General features: G+C 45.5%; 1 protein-coding gene and 1 pseudogene across 1 annotated transcript in view; one reads left to right on the top strand and one right to left on the bottom strand.

Moving 5' to 3' along the window:
- LOC126284071 (calcium/calmodulin-dependent protein kinase kinase 1) overlaps nt 1–21,639 on the bottom strand; it is a 1,500,861-nt gene that overhangs the window by 1,221,433 nt on the left and 257,789 nt on the right. The gene's annotated exons all lie outside the window — the stretch shown is intronic.
- On the top strand, nt 934–1,023 carry LOC126285656 (U6 spliceosomal RNA; annotated as a pseudogene).

Below are 21,639 nucleotides of genomic sequence, written 5' to 3'. Positions count from 1 at the left end.
TAATAAGAGATCGCTCTTCTGCTGACAATGTCAGGTTACCACAAATATGTGAATATTTCAAACCACTGAAGATGGCATTGGTAATAAAGGCGAAACGCGAATAACAGAAAGGAAATTGTTTTGCTCGGGTGTAATTAGACGGATCCATCGTAAAAATAATCGACGTAATATTACAAATAAATTAGGATAACAGAAGTTAAAGATTCTTTGACGTGTTTGTACTTATACATGGTGGTTAAAAATGTTTGCAAAATTACGTGGCACATGGGCCATTCAACAAGGATCAACAATCAATCACACGGGAACCGTAGTTCGCAAACGCCATGTGTGTTGTGGCATCGTTGGAGACTGTAATTGAGCCGTACATTCTCCTACACCGACTTGATGGTCGCAGGTATCTCGTATTCCTTTAGGAGGTTCTGTCAGATATGCTGCATGACGTTCCAGTGGGCAGAATTGTTGCGGCAGCAGGATATCTTCCAAACACATCAGTTATCAGGGTCCCTCATACGACGAAGCGACAATGTCAAACATGTCTCGATGAATCTGGACAAAACCTTGAGCATTTCCTGCAGTGGGTGTCTATTTATAACATGTTACTAAACAACTGCAGCCCTATGCCAGATTATACTTATGTGGATATGTTGTCTGTTCTTTCGGACATGTCCGAAAGGACAGACACTGTATCCATATAAGTATATAGTTCTGGCAATACCGGCCATTACCTCCTCCTTCTGTGCGAATGTCCACATATTACCCGATCTCCTACGGGACTTGGTAGGAATGTCTTCCACGAGTAATGTGTGTTGGGTAGGGACGCTACCAATGTAGTGTGTGGACATAGGTGAGAATGTGGGACTCGCTTGAGGCGTGCGCAAGATAGTCCCTGCAGTCGCACTATCCTCTATGCCCTCCGTGGCTCAGGTGGACGTAATCGCTTCGGCGATACATGTACTACAGAGAAGATTAACATGGTCCCTGCGCAAGGATCACACGCAAAATCGTGAAGCATTCCTCATTTTGCGGGCACGGTAATTCAGTGTGTTGTGTCACAGGGTTAGCTGCCTTCTGTAATAAAAGAAACTGAGTTAATGGATCAACGATAAACTGAAATGGGTGTTTTGTGACGTCCGCCCCGAGCAGATACAACGAACGAAAACCAAAAAGATGAGATTTAAAAAAAATGGATAGAGCATTTGTCATGTAAGCAGGAGATCCCGGGTTAGAGTTCTGGTCGGGGTACATGTTTTCACCTGTCCCCGTTGATATGTATCAACGACCGTCAGCAGCTGAGGATGTTAATACACTCCTGGAAATTGAAATAAGAACACCGTGAATTCATTGTCCCAGGAAGGGGAAACTTTATTGACACATTCCTGGGGTCAGATACATCACATGATCACACTGACAGAACCACAGGCACATAGACACAGGCAACAGAGCATGCACAATGTCGGCACTAGTACAGTGTATTCCTCCTTTCGCAGCAATCCAGGCTGCTATTCTCCCATGGAGACGATCGTAGAGATGCTGGATGTAGTCCTGTGGAACGGCTTGCCATGCCATTTCCACCTGGTGCCTCAGTTGGACCAGCGTTCGTGCTGGACGTGCACACCGCGTGAGACGACGCTTCTTCCAGTCCCAAACATGAGCAATGGGGGACAGATCCGGAGATCTTGCTGGCCAGGGTAGTTGACTTACACCTTCTAGAGCACGTTGGGTGGCACGGGATACATGCGGACGTGCATTGTCCTGTTGGAACAGCAAATTCCCTTGCCGGTCTAGGAATGGTAGAACGATGGGTTCGATGACGGTTTGGATGTACCGTGCACTATTCAGTGTCCCCTCGACGATCACCAGAGGTGTACGGCCAGTGTAGGAGATCGCTCCCCACACCATGATACCGGGTGTTGGCCCTGTGTGCCTCGGTCGTATGCAGTCCTGATTGTGGCGCTCACCTGCACGGCGCCAAACACGCATACGACCATCAATGGCACCAAGGCAGAAGCGACTCTCATCGCTGAAGACGACACGTCTCCATTCGGCCCTCCATTCACGCCTGTCGCGACACCACTGGAGGCGGGCTGCACGATGTTGGAGCGTGAGCGGAAGACGGCCTAACGGTGTGCGGGACCGTTGCCCAGCTTCATGGAGACGGTTGCGAATGGTCCTCGCCGATACCCCAGGAGCAACAGTGTCCCTAGTTTGCTGGGAAGTGGCGGTACGGTCCCCTACGGCACTGTGGAGACCTCACGCCCCACGTGTTGAGCAATGCGGCGGTACGTCCACCCGGCCTCCCGCATGCCCACTATACGCCCTCGCTCAAAGTCCGTCAACTGCACATACGGTTCACGTCCACGCTGTCGTGGCATGCTACCAGTGTTGAAGACTGCGATGGAGCTCCGTATGCCACGGCAAACTGGCTGACACTGACGGCGGCGGTGCACAAATGCTGCGCAGCTAGCGCCATTCGACGGCCGACACCGCGGTTCCTGGTGTGTCCGCTGTGCCATGCGTGTGATCATTGCTTGTACATCCCTCTCGCAGTGTCCGGAGCAAGTATGGTGGTTCTGACACACCGGTGTCAATGTGTTCTTTTTTCCATTTCCAGGAGTGTATATAATTCTAATTCTATGCCAGATAGGTCTTTGCGACCTCCTGCTCTTATAAGATTATTGATTATTCCTGTATGCCCCATTTGCCATGTTAGTTTTTAAAACATTTCCTGAATCATCCTGTATATTTTATGTATCTGCTAAATTTTCACGTTATGAAATATCTCGGAGCCACTTTCTCTATTCTTTCAGATTTCAGAAAGGGCGGAAATGTACCTACTACCTCCGTCAAGAACACCCATTATGAATTTTGTTTCGGTTACTGTTCATTTCTACTATCACTTGTAGCTCTTGGATTGGACATAATGTAGTGGGAACACCGCTTTAACGTGAAAAATGTATGTCACATGGTATTTCCACTGTCTGTATCTGATAGCGGAAGTTCTGTTGCAGTAGTTCAGTGGGCAGAGTTGGCTGTGTTTGAATGAGTTGCAGTATGAACTGTATGAAAGTACGGAAGACCACTTGGAACGCCGTAACAGTACTGTCTACGAAACACAAACTACGTGCGTGGATCAAGATTGTGTTGACATGTGGTCAGAGCACACAACAGTGCTTCCTTCTGGTACTGAAGTGTCAAACGGCGAACTCCTTGCAGGAGCTCCTAGGTACACGAAGGTTGGAGGTAATGGAACATCTACTGTATTCATCCCATATGAGTCCGTACGATTACTTCCAGTTCGACAAATGAAGGAACCTCTTCGTGGCACGTAATGCAACACAAGAGAAAATATCGTTCGTGCCATACGGCGGCCCTTCCAACAATTCGACAACATGGACGGGCCGAAAGTGAACGAAACCTTCTCTGTTTGTGAGATAAAGAGACTGAGATGACGGACGATTATATTGAGGGCGCGAATAACGTGAACCTCTGTCAGTGTGACATCTGATATGAATTATAATCTTGTTTCCGCTGATTTTGTCCAACAAATGTATATTCCGACCACTTGTGTCACAGATAGTGTCTCTTAACCTCAGTTTCTGCGTTAAGTGCCGGGTGAAGTAGGCTAAGCGAATGACACTGTGTTGACATTACATTGCGTCTAACGTACACAAGCATCTATTTTTTGGTTAAGTTTCCTTCCGTCCCATAGACGTCCCTTGTGAACCGACATGACAGTCCTGTCCCACAAATCCATTACAATGCGTACACAGTAGTCAACACAGTAGTAGCGTCTGCTGAATTATTTTTCAGGATATTATCTATTTAGCCTCGATAGCAGCAATGGCCGGCCGCTGTGGAAGAGCGGTTCTAGGCGCTTCAGTCCGAAGCCACACTGCTGCTACGGCGGCAGGTTTGGATCCTGCATGGATGTGTGTGATGTCCTTAGGTTAGTTAAGTAGTTCTAAGTCTAGGGGATAGGTGACCCAGGATACTGTCCCATAGTGTTTAGAGCCATTTGAGCAGACAATGTCATTACGAATTATAGCCTTTGTGTGCGTAGCTACGTATGTGCGCCCACTGTGCGAGAGGACGTAAAATGGGGGAACCCCGTATTTTCCTCGGAGCGGATGAGATTCCGCGAGTTGAGTACGAGTTCTCAACTCGGCCCAACGCGGAAGACCTCCATTAGAGCCATTACGTATGCCGAGGGCTTCAGAAGTGTTTACCCGGCAGCCGCCGCCTGCCAAAACAAACTTCCCCCCGTCGCCCAGGCGAGGCTCATTAAAAGCCCGTCCCGTCACTCCAGACAGGCACTGCCAAACTCGCCTTTCTTTCATTCCCTGCGCCTCCACGCTGCAAGGCAAGCGAACAGATGAGAAGAGGCGCGTCCCGGACGATACGGCGCACAGTAGCCTGTAAGGAAAAAAAAAAAAAGAGAGAGAGAGAGAGAGAGACGGCGCCCTTTCGTCTCATTTGCATACCCAGCCATACGTGTTACGACCAGAGGAGGCAACACATTAGTTACACTTTTTTCGTTAGTGCTCTTGCGTAAGGCGGGTCCTTGATTGCTACACAGTGCAGCGAATCACCGCGCACCGTTTCTGACAGCCAAAGTCACGTGAACAGAGCCACTGCTACAATGTACCGAGTCCTTTTCAGAAGCAGCGTTATCCACAAATTACGCCACAAATAAATATTTATAACAAGAATGAAATTCCGTGTGTTATGAACGTACCGCCACATCCTAAAAATCATAAACTCAAGGTAATTTTCTTCAATAAAATGTTATCTGAGTACGTGTAATGAAAAAATCAACAATGACATATTCATTTTTTGTTAGAATTAGTAAGTGTAAAAGCGCTTTGTGTATGTACAGGATGGGGCTCTTTTCCATCCTAACTACAGAACATCTACAGCGTAGTAAATGAACTGTAGTATGCATATAACAGTTACCATGAGGTAAGAGCTCTAGCATCTATCTCTGTGAGGATTGTAGAGCTAAATTCCTGGTATATACAGCAGACGTTCACAGCTCTGTTAGTCCTGCAGCAACTGCAGTGAAACTTGGTACGAACCTTATGTAACGGCTCGAGCAAGACTCAGGGGCTCGCGCTGTTACACCGTGAGATTTGATAGGCCTTGCAGACAACGCATTGCTTTCACGACGTGCCTCCATTCCTTTCGGTTCTGTGCTTGGTTCCTCCAGGGCTGCCAGGTCCTTTGCCAGGTCGTACATCCAGCGCCGCCTTGTTCGTCCTATGGGCTGCCTAGTGTTTGGTTTCCCCTCAAATGCCTTCTTCACCTGTATTTCTTCTACTTTATGGACTACGTGGCTAGCCTTCTTCTGTTGTGCAGCTTCTGCGGGATTGTTGGGAACAGGTTGACAAGACATCGATAAAGACAGGGGGGTAAATAGCATGTCATTAATGGCAACTGTATATGGTAAAAACGTTGATGGTGGACAGAGTGAATTCTACTCTGAGACAGAAAAGGTGTTTCCTCATTACTCTGCTTTTAAATATTAATAGTTTTTAATTTTATTGTTTAATCATGCTGCAGGGTTCTGACAGTACATGACTACTGTGCACATCTCTGTGTCATCTTTGTATACGCTGGTATTGATTTTAAGAGTAGCGTTCCCCCGAGGGAATACATGCATTTTACCCACACCGCAATTCTTTCTTTGATGTCTATTTCTGTGCTGTTGGTGGTAAACCAAGAGCCCAATTATTCGAACTGGTGAAGTCTCTTCAACCTCGTGTCATCAGTTTCGAGGATTTCTTCATCTTCTTCTTCCTAATTGCATGAACTCTGTGGTGTCACCACCAGACACCACACTTGCTAAGTGGTAGCCTTTAAATCGGCCGCGGTCCGTTAGTATACGTCATACCCGCGTGTCGCCACTATCAGTGATTGCAGACCGAGCGCCGAAATACGGCAGGTCTAGTGTAGAGAGACTCCCCAGCACTTGCCCCAGTTGTACAGCCGAAATTGCGAGCGATGGTTCACTGACTACATACGCTCTCAGTTGCAGAGACGACAGTTTAGCATAGCCTTCAGCTACGTCATTTACTACGATCTAGCAAGGCACCATATTCTTCAAGAATGTATTCTAAACAGGTAATATTGTGAATCATGTACTGTCAAGAGCGACGTTCATCATTAATGGATTAAAGTTAAGTATCAAACTAATTACGTCCGCTTTCTGAATTCTTATCCCTTGTCATGTTCGAGACCTCATGTCAGTATAGTTCTTCCCTCCTGACGCCAGCATGCGTGAGCTAACACGCGTGCATTTCGGCCTCTACTCGTAACACGGTGTTGGCTCTTCTGCCAACACAACAAACTCCGTTTTGTCTTGACTCACTTTTAACTTAACCTTCTGAGCGTATTTCTCCATTTTCTGGTACGTTTGTTTCAACTCACGGTTTGATTCACTTAGTAGTAGTAGCTTATGCGATAAAACTGAAATTCCATCCATCCGTAGCCCATCTCCCTCCTGCCTACATTCCCTTATTGCTTTCTGTAAGATGACAATGAACAGAACACATTAGAGAGCAGCCCCTTTTCTGAGACCTGTCTCAATCTCGAAAGTATCTGACTGGTTCCTTGACACGCGCTTTTTCCCTTGACCCATCCATACAAGTCTGCAGAGCCAAGCCTGCTGTTAGAGGGCCACTTTCCGTAACACGCTGGCGCAGCATTACACCGCACCACTTGCCGAGAAGCGAACTCTGCTCGGTCGTTGACCAGAGCACTTGAGCACGCGACATATGTGACATTTGCGGCGGCCACATCATAACAAACGCTCTCCGGTGCATATACGCTGAGGTGACGAAAACTCATAGGACAGCGATATACGGGTGGCGATAGTATAAAAGGGCAGTGCATTGGCGAAGCTACCATTCTACTCAAATGATTCGCGTCAAGAGATTTCTGACGTGATTATCGAAGCAGGATGGGAATCAACAGACTTTCAACGTGGTATAGTAGTTGGAGCTAGACGCATGGGACATTCCGTTTTTGAAATAGTTAGATAATTCAGTATCCAGCAGAGTGTCACAATGAAGTGGCAAGGGCCCTCACTTAACGACTGAGAGCAGTGGCGTTTGCGTAGAGGTGTCAGTGATAACAGAGAAGTAACACTGCTTGAAATAACCGCAAAAATCAATGTGGGACGTACGACGAACGCATCCATTAGGACAGTGCGGAGAAATTCAGCGTTAATGGGCTATGGCAGCAGACGACCGACGCGAGTTCCTTTGCCAACAAAACGGCATCACCTGCAGCGCCTCTCCTGGGATCGTGGCCAAATCGGTTGAATCCTAGACGACTGGAAAACCGTGGACTGGTTACATGAATCCAGATTTCAACTGGTGATAGCTGACGGTAGGATTCATGTGTGGCGCAGAGTCCACCGAAGACATGAATTGAAAGTTGTGAACAAGGCACTGTGCAAACTGATGGTTGCTCCAAAATGGTGTGGACTGTCTTAACATGGAATGGATTAGGCCCTCTGGTGCAACTGAAAATGGTTATATTCCGCTGCTTGGAGGTTATTTGCAACCAATCATGGACTTCATGACAATGCACCATGTCATCGAGTCACAATTGTGTGCGATTGGTTTGAAGAACAGTTCAAATTTCTTGGTTTCAGATAAATAGTAAACTTTCGTGGAAAGACCACATTCAGGATCTTGTTCAAAGACCTAGTGCTGCCACTTTTACTATTTGAACGGTTTCTGAAGTAAGAGAGTTTGTCACAAAAAGTATTTTACTCTTCCCATTTTGGCTCAGAAACGGGCGGTTCCAGCCAGAACTGGTGTAAATTCGCGAACCTCTCGTCGACCCGTTTTCATTAGTCTGAATATTCTGACGTTGGCCTCTCAATATATATATTCTTTACTGTCGCTTCCTGTTAACAGTACCAGCTTATTCCCAAGAATTAGCAGCTTTAACTCAGTTAATACTCGGCACAAATCCAATCTGCATTTGGATCGCGCTTCCTTGACTGTTGTGCAGAAATGTGTGCAGTATAGTGCTGCATGAATTTTCAATAAGCTACCTCAAGAATTCAAAAATCTTAGCAGTAGTCCCAGCGCTTTCAAATCGAAACTGAAGAGTTTCTTTACGGACTACTCCTTCTATTTTGTTGAGGAGTTACTTGAAAAATTAAGCTTAGTCCTGTGTTATATGGTTGATTGCGGTTATATAAAATTATGGCTTGCCTCTTTGGGCTTATAAACATTTTATTTTATCTAATATTACTTTCAAGTGCTTACTTTTATGTTGCATGTACTGACATGTTCCAAGCATTTGGAGATTTGCTCCTCGATTTTCTCCTATTATTACTTTCTCACCACCGACCAGGACTGTGCAAGATTAAATAAACTGTAGTCTGTCAGCTTAAATTCATATTAAGGGATGACATTTATCATTAATGTTTCTTACATGTCGAATAATAAATTGAGAGGACTTAACCTCGTTGTACGCCAAAGTATTTTTTGTGTAATAAAACAGTTCAAATTAAACGAAACCAGTCTCGAAACTAATTAACACGAATTAGTTCTTTGCCCATCATGTCCTCCCTGTAAGCAACTTCAAAGTAAAACCTGTTCTGATAAAAAGTGTAGCAAGGGCTGGTTACCTGCATTAAGTAGACACAAAGAATCCCTCTCGTTTAAGACTCCACTTTCACGAACCCATACATGCTTTTATCTATTCATGCAGCTTAATATCCCCGTAGTTGCGTAGTTGTGTATTTTTAAAAAATGATTTCATGTATTTTATCCGGCGAAGCCTTTGATTTTTCTCTACAGGACGTGTCTGGAAACTGAATTTGACGTACGAAAATGCAAGGTGAGTTACCTCAGAAACAAATATAGTATAAATCAAACTAAGACATCTGTCATATTCCACATTTAGGCGTGCAGCAACCTTTCAACCTGTCTTCGGTAGAGTGCTCAGATATCCTTCCTACACTGGCACCATGGGCCGCATGTAGCCACATCATTCGGCCGTTACACGCGGCGTCTTTTCAAATGGGAATATCCTTCCCATACTTTTTCGGCATTCCGTTTATGTGACTTAATATCTTTGGAAAAAATACCTTTGCTTAGGCAAAGCGGCAACATGAAGCATGTGATTAGTTCTAATGAGGTGACAATGTAAAACTAATCAGTAGTGTCGAGCTGAAGGTATTAAGAATTGCTGGGATGGTCTGTTACAGTCCTGAAGACCTTAATACCTAGAAACTGACGTACATAATCAAGTCTTGTGTTAAGTTAATATTGTTACAATCACAATTCGCGATGCGTCAGATTGCGTGTCTATAGTCCTGTTAACTGTGGTTGCAACTGCACCCGATGTTTGACGTTAAGCCTTTCTTCCCTGTTTCACGATGTATTGATCATGTGCTGCTGTAGTTGACCGTAATCGACGGTCTCCTTTCCTTTGGGTAGCTGCGCCTCTGGTTCGGAAAACTCCTCAGGCGTGTGAAATAATGCTGATAGCAACAAGCTAGCAACTTGCTGAGCTACACTCGCCGCACTCCATCCTTCAACTGCCTGGTGTTGTGGGTCCAAATATTTGGCGCTATAGCCACGCTGACGTCACGCCACGTAACGTCCTGTTTTCTATGCACGTCTGGGAGACCTCTGGCAACACGCTTCCGCTCTTACTGTCCTTTTCACCGAGTAGTTAGTGTTGTGGTAGGCAGGAGCGTCAACACAGGGTTAGTAAAGGAGGCCGAAATGCACGCGTTTTAGCTCATGCAGGCTGGCGTGAGGTCTGGAACATGACAAGGGAATTAGAATTGAGAAAAAGGGACGTAGCGGGTGGAATACTTAACTTTAATCCATTAATGACGAACGTCGGTCTTGACGGTATATGATACACAATATCAATAGAAACAGATAATGACGCCTTGCTAGGTCGTAGCAAATAACGTAGCTGAAGGCTATGCTAACTATCGTCTCGGCAAATGAGAGCTTATTTAGTCAGTGAACCATCGCTATCAAAGTCGGCTGTACAACTGGGCGAGTGCTAGGAAGTCTCTCTAGACTTGCCGTGTGGCGGCGCTCGGTCTGCAATCACTGACAGCGGCGACACGCGGGTCCGACGTATACTAACGGACCGCGGCCGATTTAAAGGCTACCACCTAGCAAGTGTGGTGTCTGGCGGTGACACCACAGTTAAAATGTTATGTTACTTTATGTACCGCGTCATTAAGTTTTGCAGAATATTGTACGATATTTTCGGCATTTTCCGGTAACTGTGAGCGAACCAATTTTACCTCGGAGGCTCCAACGAAATGAACTGCAACTAACAACTGGCACCATTGTGAACTTCAGTTTAGATGTAAGTTAACATCCACACCAACTTCCCATTTTCATTCATGTGTTGTGCAATAGGATGTTCATTTTGTAAAACTCTGTGCTTTTACATCATGATGTTATACAAACTTGGCAGTCTACGGTGTGTACGTGTGTGTTTGTTTTTGTAGATGGGGTAAGGGGACTGAAAGAGTGGGAGAGGGCGGGAACAGACTGACGGTTAGAGAGAGAGAGAGAGAGACAGAGAGAGAGAGAGAGAGAGAGAGAGAGAGAGAGAGAGAGAGAGAGAGAGCGATGAGGGACTATAGGAGGAAAATTTAGCTCCGAGCGGAGCAAGGAACAGTGGTTCCTGGGTGAAGTTTCTCTGCGTTTCGTGAATGAATCGACGAAACTTTACCTTCGTTATTTCGGAGAACAATAGAGACGGAAAACAAATCAGCCAGAGCGAAGTTCCACTGCTTCGTAGTTCCCGAGTGTCCTCTGCATGTCGCCTGACTTGCGTGGAGAACAGTAGAGATGAAAACTTTGCGCATTCAACGAAGTTTCATCGGCTGCCAAAATAATCTGAAGATACTGTCGCAAAGATCAAATCTGACTTACGGGGTGCTGTGCGTTCCCGTAGCATTCTCGTAAGTTAGGGGAGTGATGGGTGGAACGTGCTATGGACCGAACGATTTGTTTCATTGACAGAATTTCGGAGATATTTTGATGAATTCTTGGTGTGGGGGAAGATGAAGGAGGAGCAGTAAGAGGAGGAGGAGGTGGGGGAGGAGAGGAAAAAATGGGAAGAGGAGAGGTTTTTTCATATAACTTCTTTCTGCGTCCAAAAATGGATTTAATTAATACTACCACGTGAAATTAATTAGATACGCTGAAATTAAATGACTAAAGAGCAAACGTGTATAAAATCAATGGAAAACGGAACGCCTTTAAAATGGTGAACCTGTTAACATATTCCTTCCCCGTATAGACACCCGTAAAGCTAGACATAAAACAATACAAGTCAATTTTCCTTGTAACTCAAAACGCTTCTTAGGAAACGACCGAGTCAAAATACAAATACACATCAGAAAAACGTTTTTCCAACGCTTGTCTTATCAAGAGTGTGACTGAAGAACTGAGCTACAGAATAATGTCAAAACTTTTGCCTACGCAGTTGGCATGCTTTTCGACTATTTATAATTAGTGTTTCACTTTTTAATTATAGTTATTTCCTTATTAAAACAAATATCACCAAACGTATAGTTTTTTGAAAACTATTACTTTAGTGCTACAAAACGGTAGTATTTGTTTGATTAAATGAGTTATTCTTTCTTTAGTAGATAATTAAATGTTCCTATTAAGATATTTGAAAAGTAAATGATGGCCAGAAGGCCCCATTCGGAGAAATTTGGCCAACTACTTGCAAGTGTTATTTCGTTGAAGCCACACGGGGGACTTACGTGTCGGTGATGACGCAACGATGATGAGGACAATCCCAGTCCACGAACGGAGAAAATACCCACACCAAATAGCAATTGAACTCGGTCCCGGTGCATGGTGAGCAAATACGTCACCACTCAGCTACCCAGGTGGACAGAAAATGAAATAACTTTTGTCTACGTAGAATTCGTACATACTCTCTGTTTCTTTCTGTTGTCTTTTTGTACTTTTATCCTTGCTACAAGTGACAAGTTATCAATTAAACGAATTACCAAGAACAGGTAACTGATACGCAAATGCTTAATAATAAATTTCAATCCAAATAATCCTTAATAAAATTTTCTTAATTTCACAAAGCTTCATGTTCCGCATTATGAATTCAATAGGTTGTATAATAGAAGACAACAGCGTGTAACAGACAAACAGGTCTTTCATTATTATTTCTGAGTATGTCTTCTGTTCAAAAAGAAATAATCCTATGACGAATGTTTATAGCTTTATGTTACACATACATATTTCATACAATAACTCAAAAGAAATTCTTCTATTACTAACTACCTGTACTGCTTGAAATGATAACTTTTATGTAGTCATCTATATCGCGTCATACATGCTTAAGTTGACTTCCTGTAATTTCTATCGATCGCTTCATTAAATGAATTTTACCCACTACCTGATACATCTCAACCTGTAATGTAAGAGCTGATAATACATACAAGATTGTGAGTCTGATGCTGATATTCTTTGCTGTATCAGTCATATTAAACAGTTTGCTACGTATTTCCATTTCTCATAAAATATTAATCACTGCGTAGGTTATGAATCTGTCACTGGTTTTCATGCCATTCCATCTTAACTGGTTTCATCCTCGCCGATTCCTTACTCATTGCATTCCAGAGAATCTTATTTTCGTATGTATACCTTTACACACAGTATGACACATAACCTGTGGGGTTGCCTCTTGTAATAGTTTTCAGAAATCACAGGTGGAAGCAACAGTGGCAACGTACATTGGTGACGTGCTCAGATAGCATAATGGTTGATTCAAGTGCTCGCGAAATGAAAGAAATCAGCATTCAAACCCCAAGATGCTCATCTGAGTCAAGAGAACCGTGTTGAACCAATCTGAAGCACGGCACTAGATCTTGAGCCATTTCTTGCTCGCTGGAGATAGCTCACAATAAACGCCAACTTCCAGCTGCGACACACCGAGGATATACTGGGACCATCATGAAGATAAAAGGAGAAAACCAAAACGTGCATAAATCTACATGAACTTCCAAACCAAAGCGTTAGTCTTCAAAAACCTGAGGCGAATGTCACCAACAACGCAAACGAAAATCTGTTTAACACCGTCATTTAACAGAGTCGCCAACCGATGGGCTCCTATTAACGATGCAACAACGCATATGACGAGACTGATAAAACAGCTGCAGCAGCCGAGCGAACAAATCATCCCTTTACACAACGAAGGCCCAGCTGTAAATAACGCTAACGAACAATAACCAAGAACAAATACATTTTTTTGTGAATTGCAATTTTTTCATCGCTTCGTTTATAGAATTACTAGCGAACTCAGCAGTTTTTTGCAATTGCTAAATATGTGCGGAAATCGAATGTACACTCTAAACTCCTCCTCTCCTCTTTATCTCCTCCTCCTCCATGCTCCCTCCTCCTCCCCTCCCTCTCTGTATGTATCAAACCCCGATCCCCCTCTCTTTCTCGATCTCCTGCTATCCCACTTCTCTATCCTTTTACACCTGAGCGCGGTCCTCGTTTACTGTTACTGCAAATGAAACATTCTCTGGAAATTTAAGTCCCTTAAAATGAACAGGTATATAGATTTGGATCTTTGTTGAAGGGGTTTGAGAAAGACTTCTCCTGCTGATGGACCTACAGGGACAGTAGTTCCAGTGACAGTATATTAGTTTTAATCTGCGGGCGGGTAAGATGACAATGTTTCAGACGATTCAGGTTAGTAGAAATCTAATCGTAAGCCGAAAGCCATAGATAAAGCTTACCTTTTTGTGTGAAACCAACGGAAAGGGAGAAAACTGAACAGCACACCGTTGTGTGTACCATTTTTATAGGACATTATTTACAAACAGTACGAACCTATATGTGAGAAACAATTTGTCTAATGGTTTACGCGCCCGCCGCAGTGGCCGTGCGGTTCTAGGCGCTACAGTCTGGAACCGAGCGACCGCTACGGTCGCAGGTTCGAATCCTGCCCCAGGAATGGATGTGTGTGTGATATCCTTAGGTTAGTTAGGTTTAATTAGTTCTAAGTTCTAGGCGACTGATGACCTCAGAATTTAAGTCACATAGTGCTCAGAGCCATTTGAACCATTTGAACAAACGGTTTACGCGATTTGATATCGAAGGTGGAACTGACTGCAAGAAAAATATCGAAACTGCACATTTTCACAGCACAGCACTGCATTTTCTTTCTGCCAGGCAATTTTAACAGAAATGCTGTATATTGCTAGTATATTACTTACGCAAAATAGGTATTAGGCCGTATCCTTTCAAATGATATTAAGAGAATCTTATAAAAATTTTCAGTAAATTGCTCAAAAACTTCTCGAGATTTTTTTTGTCACATTTTTCCTTTACATATTACAAGTACATCACATACTCAAAAATAAGTAGCTTACGTGCATCCGAATGTTCGTTAGTGTATTGTGTAAAATTTTGAAGTAAATTGGTGAAGTGCTTTTCGAGAGTTTTGGTAACAACGTTAAACAATCCCTTGTCTTTACTATGGCCTGTGTCGAGACATTTATGTTATACAGAATTACATTGTTGAACTGACTGCGCATAATTAATACGATAACAATAAATGTTGTTTTAAAAAATCTTGTAAAAATCACAATGTTCATAATGTTTCAATACACAAGACGGAACTTTTAACCGAGCAACCTTTTTTTAATAGTGCATTGATGGTTGACCTAACTACGATATCGTAAAAATTAAATATGGAAATAAAATTCACGCAATGTTAATGAATTCATGCCACCGCTAAAAAATCATGAGCTGCTTATTCGCTGGCTGCAGACAATGTTTGCAGCCTTGCAACGTCAGAACGACGGAATGCTACTGCTTACCATCAGTAGCAGTAATAGGAATTGGGTCTGTATGGAAATGATCACCAATGATGGAAATTGTTTTGGAGACCATGAATAATGGAAACAGCTATTCCACTCCTGTGGAAAGTTTTAGAATTCAGCTGTCGGTCTGACAGCACAGTGTGCAAATTAATATTGCATTGTCGTGAATATCAAGTACGCATACAAAATTACTGTTTAATTGGATGGAAGGGAGTTATGCAGATATGAAAACACAGGAAAGACTCGAGGGAAGAGCTGAATAAAATCAGTATTCGCTGTGAGGAATGAAACAACAGGAAGTGAATTATATATGGATTAACACCTGTGAATAACAAAGAGAAACTTGTTCACAGATGAACTTCATAACAGGTCTAGGTTTTAAAAAAAAAAGCCGCGTAAGGGGAACCGAGGGGTGGAGACGCAGATCCAAAACGGCAGCAAGGCAGTGGAATCGTGTTCTGGGGAAGTTGTTTACATCAGCTTTCTCCCATTAGTTAGGGAGGAGGAGCTGGTGACCCAGCGGTTCTAGGCGCTTCAGTCTGGAACCGCGCGACTGCTGCGGTCGCACGTTCGAAAACTGCCCCGTCTATGGATGTGTGTGCTGTCCTTAGGTTAGTTAGGTTTAAGTAGTTCTAAGTTCTAGGGGACTGATGACATCAAATGTTAAGTCCCATAGTGCTCAGAGCCTTCTTTTTTTTTTATATGTAGGAGGTGGTGAGGCTGGGGAGGGGTGAGGCTGTTACTGGCAGCCCTGCCTGCAGTTTGAGAGAGTCGACTCTGTATCTCAAAATCGCCAATTTCTACGGGTTTCCTATGTGGGCTTTTTATTCTTCAAGAAATATCACATGTTGGCTTTCTGAAACATCGTGGACTCAAAAACATAATTCTAAACTTTTGCCCACAAGACACAATTGCACACAACAACGCGAAATTCAAGCAATCTGCTACTGTATGACGCACATCAGTGTAACCGCCGTGAAAAGCTTCACTAACCAATTAGAAGTGTAGGCCCATACGAGACATGCAGGAAGATAGTGAGATTCTGGAACGGACAGGGATGTGGAGCCATGTTGACTCCTGTGCCATACCAGCTGCTCTAGGTTCCTCGGTTGAGGATCCATTGAGAGTGCATCCTGATCGAAGTAGTCCTATAGATTCTCGATTGGGTTTATTTACGATAAGAGCGGAAAATTGTCCACCACATATTTGTACTTCCTCGATGTTGGAAAAATTTGGAATTTTGTGGCTTTCCTATGGGACCAAAATGCTGAGGTCATCGGTGCCTCGTTTTACACACTATTTCATCTAACTTAAACTAACTTACGCTGAGGACAACATACGCACCTGTGCCCGAGGAAGGACTCGAACCTCCGACTGGGGGAGCTGTGCAAACCGTGGCAAGGCGCCTCATTTGGCACTGTTGCCCCGCGCTTCTTCTCGATGTTATTCTCCCTGTTTCTCTCCTTTCACTAGTTTCACTTCATTATTTAGCATGATTTAGATGTTTCATGACGGATGGCATATATATATATATATATATATATATATATATATATATATATATATATCCGTTTACCTTGTATCTATTTTACATAATGTGTGGTTTAATGAAAGATGGGTCACGTATCCAGCTACTTCACGTAAGTGTTATTGCTTTTAGTTCACCGTGTCTGTGTAGCCGTGCAATATAGCATCAAGCCTTTTTCTCCATTTGTATCTAATTCATTGGTTTTTAGTTTTTGTAGACAATATGATGATACCACAAAACGTGAAAGGCATCTTTAACATGAAGTAATTTCGCAACAGTGACTGTTTCTGCTCTGAAATCTCATTTAATTCTTCCATTCTCTTAATTATGATGTCTTATATTTCTTGTGTAACAATGAAACAAGGCAGGCCCGAAAAGTGAAATAGAATCTGTAATAGCGTGCTGAGGAAATGATAGACATTTTCTTCGAAGGGAGAAGAGCAAATTTCCGGTGTTAGAAGTACAAACAGTCCGTCATGAAACTCAGTAATAGCATATTTGCTGACTGGAGTGTTGGAAAGATTACTGAATGACTGGAAGTTTGAACTCATGTTCCGCAGTTATCAGCGTAAATAAATAGCAAAAAGAAAGGCATAAAACCGAAGGTGTACATAAATGAATGTTTAATGAAACGTATCCGGAGGTCCTTATTTAACGCGTTGACCACTAGATTTTACCAGAGACTGAGCCGCCAGCATAAAAAGAGAAGCATATATTATGATGTCAGTAGAGAAATAGTAACAGCAGAATAGGTCGGTCAGGTGACCTTCATGAATTCGAACGTGAAGTAGTCGTTGGATATCACCTGAGTAACGAATCCGTCAGTGACATTTTAACGCTTGTAAAGCTGCGAAAGTCGACTGATGGAAATGTGATTATTGCGTGTCGTCATTCACCGTAGATGTCTTGATTAATTAATACTTCCTGTCTAAGAGGTTATAGTTGAATAGTAGAAATTATTCCTCCTGAAGTTTCGTGGCCAGCTGTGGGCAACATCTTCCTTGAGTCTTTGGTTCACCTCGGAAGATGGTGCCCGCATCTTGAAAAATTTGGAAATTTGTCGTAAGGTCTTATGCACTACTTAATTTAACTTAAATTAACTTACACTAAGGACGACACACGCACCCATGCTCGAGGGAGGAGTAGAACCTCCGACGGTGGGAGCTGCGTGGACCGTGATAAGGCGACCAAGACCGCTCGGCAACCCCGCGCGGCACCCGCATCTGGCAACGAAACTGCCGGAGGGAGAATTTCTACTGTTTGAGTACGGCCTCTTAGCTCGGAAATTTGAATTAATGATTGTAAAGTAGAATTGCGAGGGAAAAGACAAAGATGATCCAAGAACAGCCAGTCTTTCATTTACGGATATGGACAATTAAGCATTGCAGAAGTAGGTTTAAAAATCGCATGGAATCAGCGGAAGGAATCACTCGTGAGTGCTACAAGGAGTCCACTTAGGACAATGACTATGCGCAATGCTGCAGTGGTCGAGCATCTCCTCGTAAGCCACACATTTCTGCAGTCAGTTTTAGTCGAAGTTTAGGCTGGTTTAAAGATGGACGCCACTAGACACTGGATTGCTGCAAACGCTATACTCTGTTCTAATTGAATAGAAGGATTTGGATTTGGTGAATGCCTGGAGATTGTTACCTGCCGTCATGTGTGGTGGTTGGTTGATCGATTTGGGGGAGGGGACCACTAGAGATGTCATCGCTTCCATCGAATTAGGGAAGGATGGGGAACAGTGCTCTTTCAAAAGGAACCATCCCGGCATTTGCCTGAAGAGATTTTGGAAAATCATGAGAAACGTAAATCGTGAAAGTTGGACGTGGGCTATGAACCAACATCCTCCCGAATGTAAGTGTGCTAACTACTGCGCCACCTCGCTCGTTATTTGTAGTGCCAACAGTGATGTACTGAGGTAGTGGGGTTACAGTATCGGCACGTTTTCCACGTGGATTTTGTGGTCCACTTACTGAGCTTAAAAAAAAAACACTAAATGCGGAATGACATGAGCACCTTTTAATGTATTGTGTACTGCTACGGTAGAGGAGCATTTCAGTAACAAACACTGTATCAGCATAACAATGTACACCTCCCCCAGGGGCTCAGCATTCACTTGCTGAGTACGGGCTTGGCGACCCCTGGGTCCTGAGCTGGGGACTGGTCTGCGCCGCCAGTGTCCTGTCACCGTAACCCCCGGACATGCTTCAGCGACCACCGTACGGCGCGGCGGTGAAATGTTGTGTGCTGCGGGGAATGGTAATCTTGGCTTGACCGCCTGGATTGCGAGGAAGGCCAACCTCTATAAAAACCCCTCAATCTTTCGGTGTGCTCCGCGCCTAGAAGATGCATGGCTGTTGGGGTGGAACAGAGTCGCTACGGGGATGTCGACGCGTACAGACCACGTTAGCTGCGCTCCGGAGGGGACTGACCGCCGCGCGGTGGGGCTTGCCCCGCCGCCGGCCCCGTCAGTCGCTCCACTTACGACGACCAGGCAAAGGAGGAGGGGAAATGATCTGCTGATGGCCACGGCGAGGAACTTGGACTACGATATGGATTATTCGACAGATGTTTCGACTGAAGATGATACTACTCGGCATTCTACTGCGTCTGCCACGCAGTACCGCCGAAAACGAAGCGACCCAGGACCTGCAACTCAGCCTGCAGCGGCCACGGACGACGGTTTCGTCAGACCACCGCGGAAAAAACAAGCCAAGAAGCAGCAGCCAGAGGCAACCACTTCACTACCGCTAAGCAACCGTTATGACGTCATCCAAGATGGCGGGACGGCGGCCGCGGACGATGCCGCACAGCAGCAACCGCAACAACAAGAACAACAACAACAACAGCCACTGCAGCAGCAACAACAACAGTCTACGAGGATACCGACGATTGTTTTGCAGTATCCTAACTCTTACAAGGAACTGTACGACTGGCTGAAGAGTAATTTGAAACAACCTTTTACGGCAAAACAGGCTGGCGGCGACAAGTTAAAACTTTCTGTTGCCACTACTGACGACTATATGACGGTCATGGACATGGCTGGGGCGCGCGGGATACCAAGTTACACCTTCCCTATGGTGCGGCCACCGACGCTGAAGATCGTCCTGCGTGGAGTTGTGCAGTCTCTCTCCAATGAAGATGTCAAGGACGAATTGGCGGAACTTGGCTTCCATGCTTCCATCGTGGACTACCACAAGATGCCTGGCACGAACAAGAGATCTGGACTTCGCGTCGTCATCCTGCCGGACACGCCTGATAATCGGAAGATCTTCAATGTGACCCGACTCTGTGCCTTGTCTATCACTGTAGAATCACTACGAAAATCTCGTGGTGTTACGCAGTGCTTCAGATGTCAAGGGTTCAGTCATGTGGCTCGACACTGCACCATGCCCTTTGTGTGTGTGAAATGTGGCGGGCCTCATGACAGCCGACTGTGCCCTGTGCCGAAACAAGACCCAGCTAAGTGTGGTCTCTGCGGAGGAAATCATACAGCTAACTTCCGATCGTGCCCCAAGCACAAGGAAGCTAGTCGTCGGCAACGCGGGCTCCCTCCGCTTACTGCCAAGGAGAGGAATAGGAGGACCAACGTCGTCCGAGGAATCCCAGCAAGCTCTCGCGGCGCTGCAGTATTTCGACAGGAACAAGTGCCGCCGCTGCAGAGTCGCAATGCGGCTCTCCAGCAACGCCGTTCGACTCCCTACGTCATTCGGCACGACGCTGCCCCTTCAGCGTCGCCTCAGGACGGTTTTGTGGCTGATACAGCTGCTTTCCCGACTGCTCCCAGATGGCCCTCTACTGCGCCTGACCGCCAGCAGCGTCGTACGTCTCCAGCTGATTCCACTGATCTTGTTGACCTGCTCAAGACCATGATGACTGCAGTAACCGAGATGAGTAGAGCTATCCAGGCTCTCCCCACGACTCTTGCAGCAACTGTGGAGGCCACGATTCGAAGTGTCCTTCGACCAGCGAGCGGCTCTAACACACATCAACATGAATAGAGCGCGTCGTTTTGAAGATCTTCGCATTGTCACTTACAATGCTGATGGGCTGTATCACGATCTCCAAGAAGTCAAGCACTTTCTTGTGGACCATAACATCGACATCATGATGGTCACCGAGACGCACCTGAAGCCTGCTCTAAGGGCAAACATCTCCAACTACAGCTGCCATCGTACTGATCGCCTGACGCGAGGGGGCGGCACGGCCATCTATATCAAACGTTCCATACAGCATTACGCTGTCCCTCTTCCAGCCCTTCGGCAGATGGAAGCCACGGCTGTCGCAGTTGAGACGTCGGCGGGGCTCATCACCTTCATCTGCGTTTATCGTCCGCCGAAATATCATCTGGACGCTGACGATGCCGCAGCGCTGCTCCGGCTCCCTGGCAAGCTCTTCCTTGCTGGGGACTTCAATGCTAAGCATGCGGCGTGGAATTCTCTCCACACCACCTACAGCGGCAGACGACTTCTCCAGGTCCTTGAACGTGCGAATGCCTACGCCTGTGGCCCTGAGGAGCCGACGTGCTATCCTTCCAGAGGCACGCCGGACATCCTCGACATCGCCATCACGAAGGGATTGCACCAGTTTCTGACGGCTGACGTCATTCACGAGTTAAACTCCAACCACCTGCCTGTCCTGTTCGACTTAGCGGTCGGAGCTACCACCAGGCCGCGGAAGTACAACCTCCGCCGCACGGACTGGGAAGCATATCGCACCGACATCACGGCCATGCTGGCACCCCATCTGGACGCGGATCCTCCCGCAGTCGATGCTGGCATGGCAGTTTTTACTGATGCCGTCGCAGCTGCTCTGCACTCGTCAACTCCGCCATCGCGCGGCCCCTCTCGCCCGCGCCCAGGACTGTCTGCCGATATCCTCGACCTCATCAAAGCCCGGAACCGCCTACTCAAGGAATGGCGCTTAACTCGCAATGTGGAGCTTAAGCGAAGGATCAATCAGTTCCGCCGGGACATCAAGGCCGCCACAATTGAGTACCGGAATAGCCAATGGGCGCAGAAGCTCGAATCGTTCACTCCTGATCCTGATGCATGGGACACGGTGCGGTTTTTCACCAAGAGGAGGGCCACTATTCCACCTTTGGACGCTGCAGCTGGAGTGGCATACACACCGTCGGATAAGGCCAACGCCCTCGCCGACGTTTTTCAGGAGAACTTCCTTCCGGTAGCGGATCCCATTGACGCCCAGCATGTGCAACACGTCGAAGGCAGCCTTGCGGCGT

Source organism: Schistocerca gregaria, chromosome 8, assembly GCF_023897955.1.
Source record: "Schistocerca gregaria isolate iqSchGreg1 chromosome 8, iqSchGreg1.2, whole genome shotgun sequence".
Lineage (NCBI taxonomy): Eukaryota > Metazoa > Arthropoda > Insecta > Orthoptera > Acrididae > Schistocerca > Schistocerca gregaria.
The sequence above is the reverse complement of the archived record's forward strand: the minus strand, read 5'-3'. Positions and strand labels throughout refer to the sequence as shown.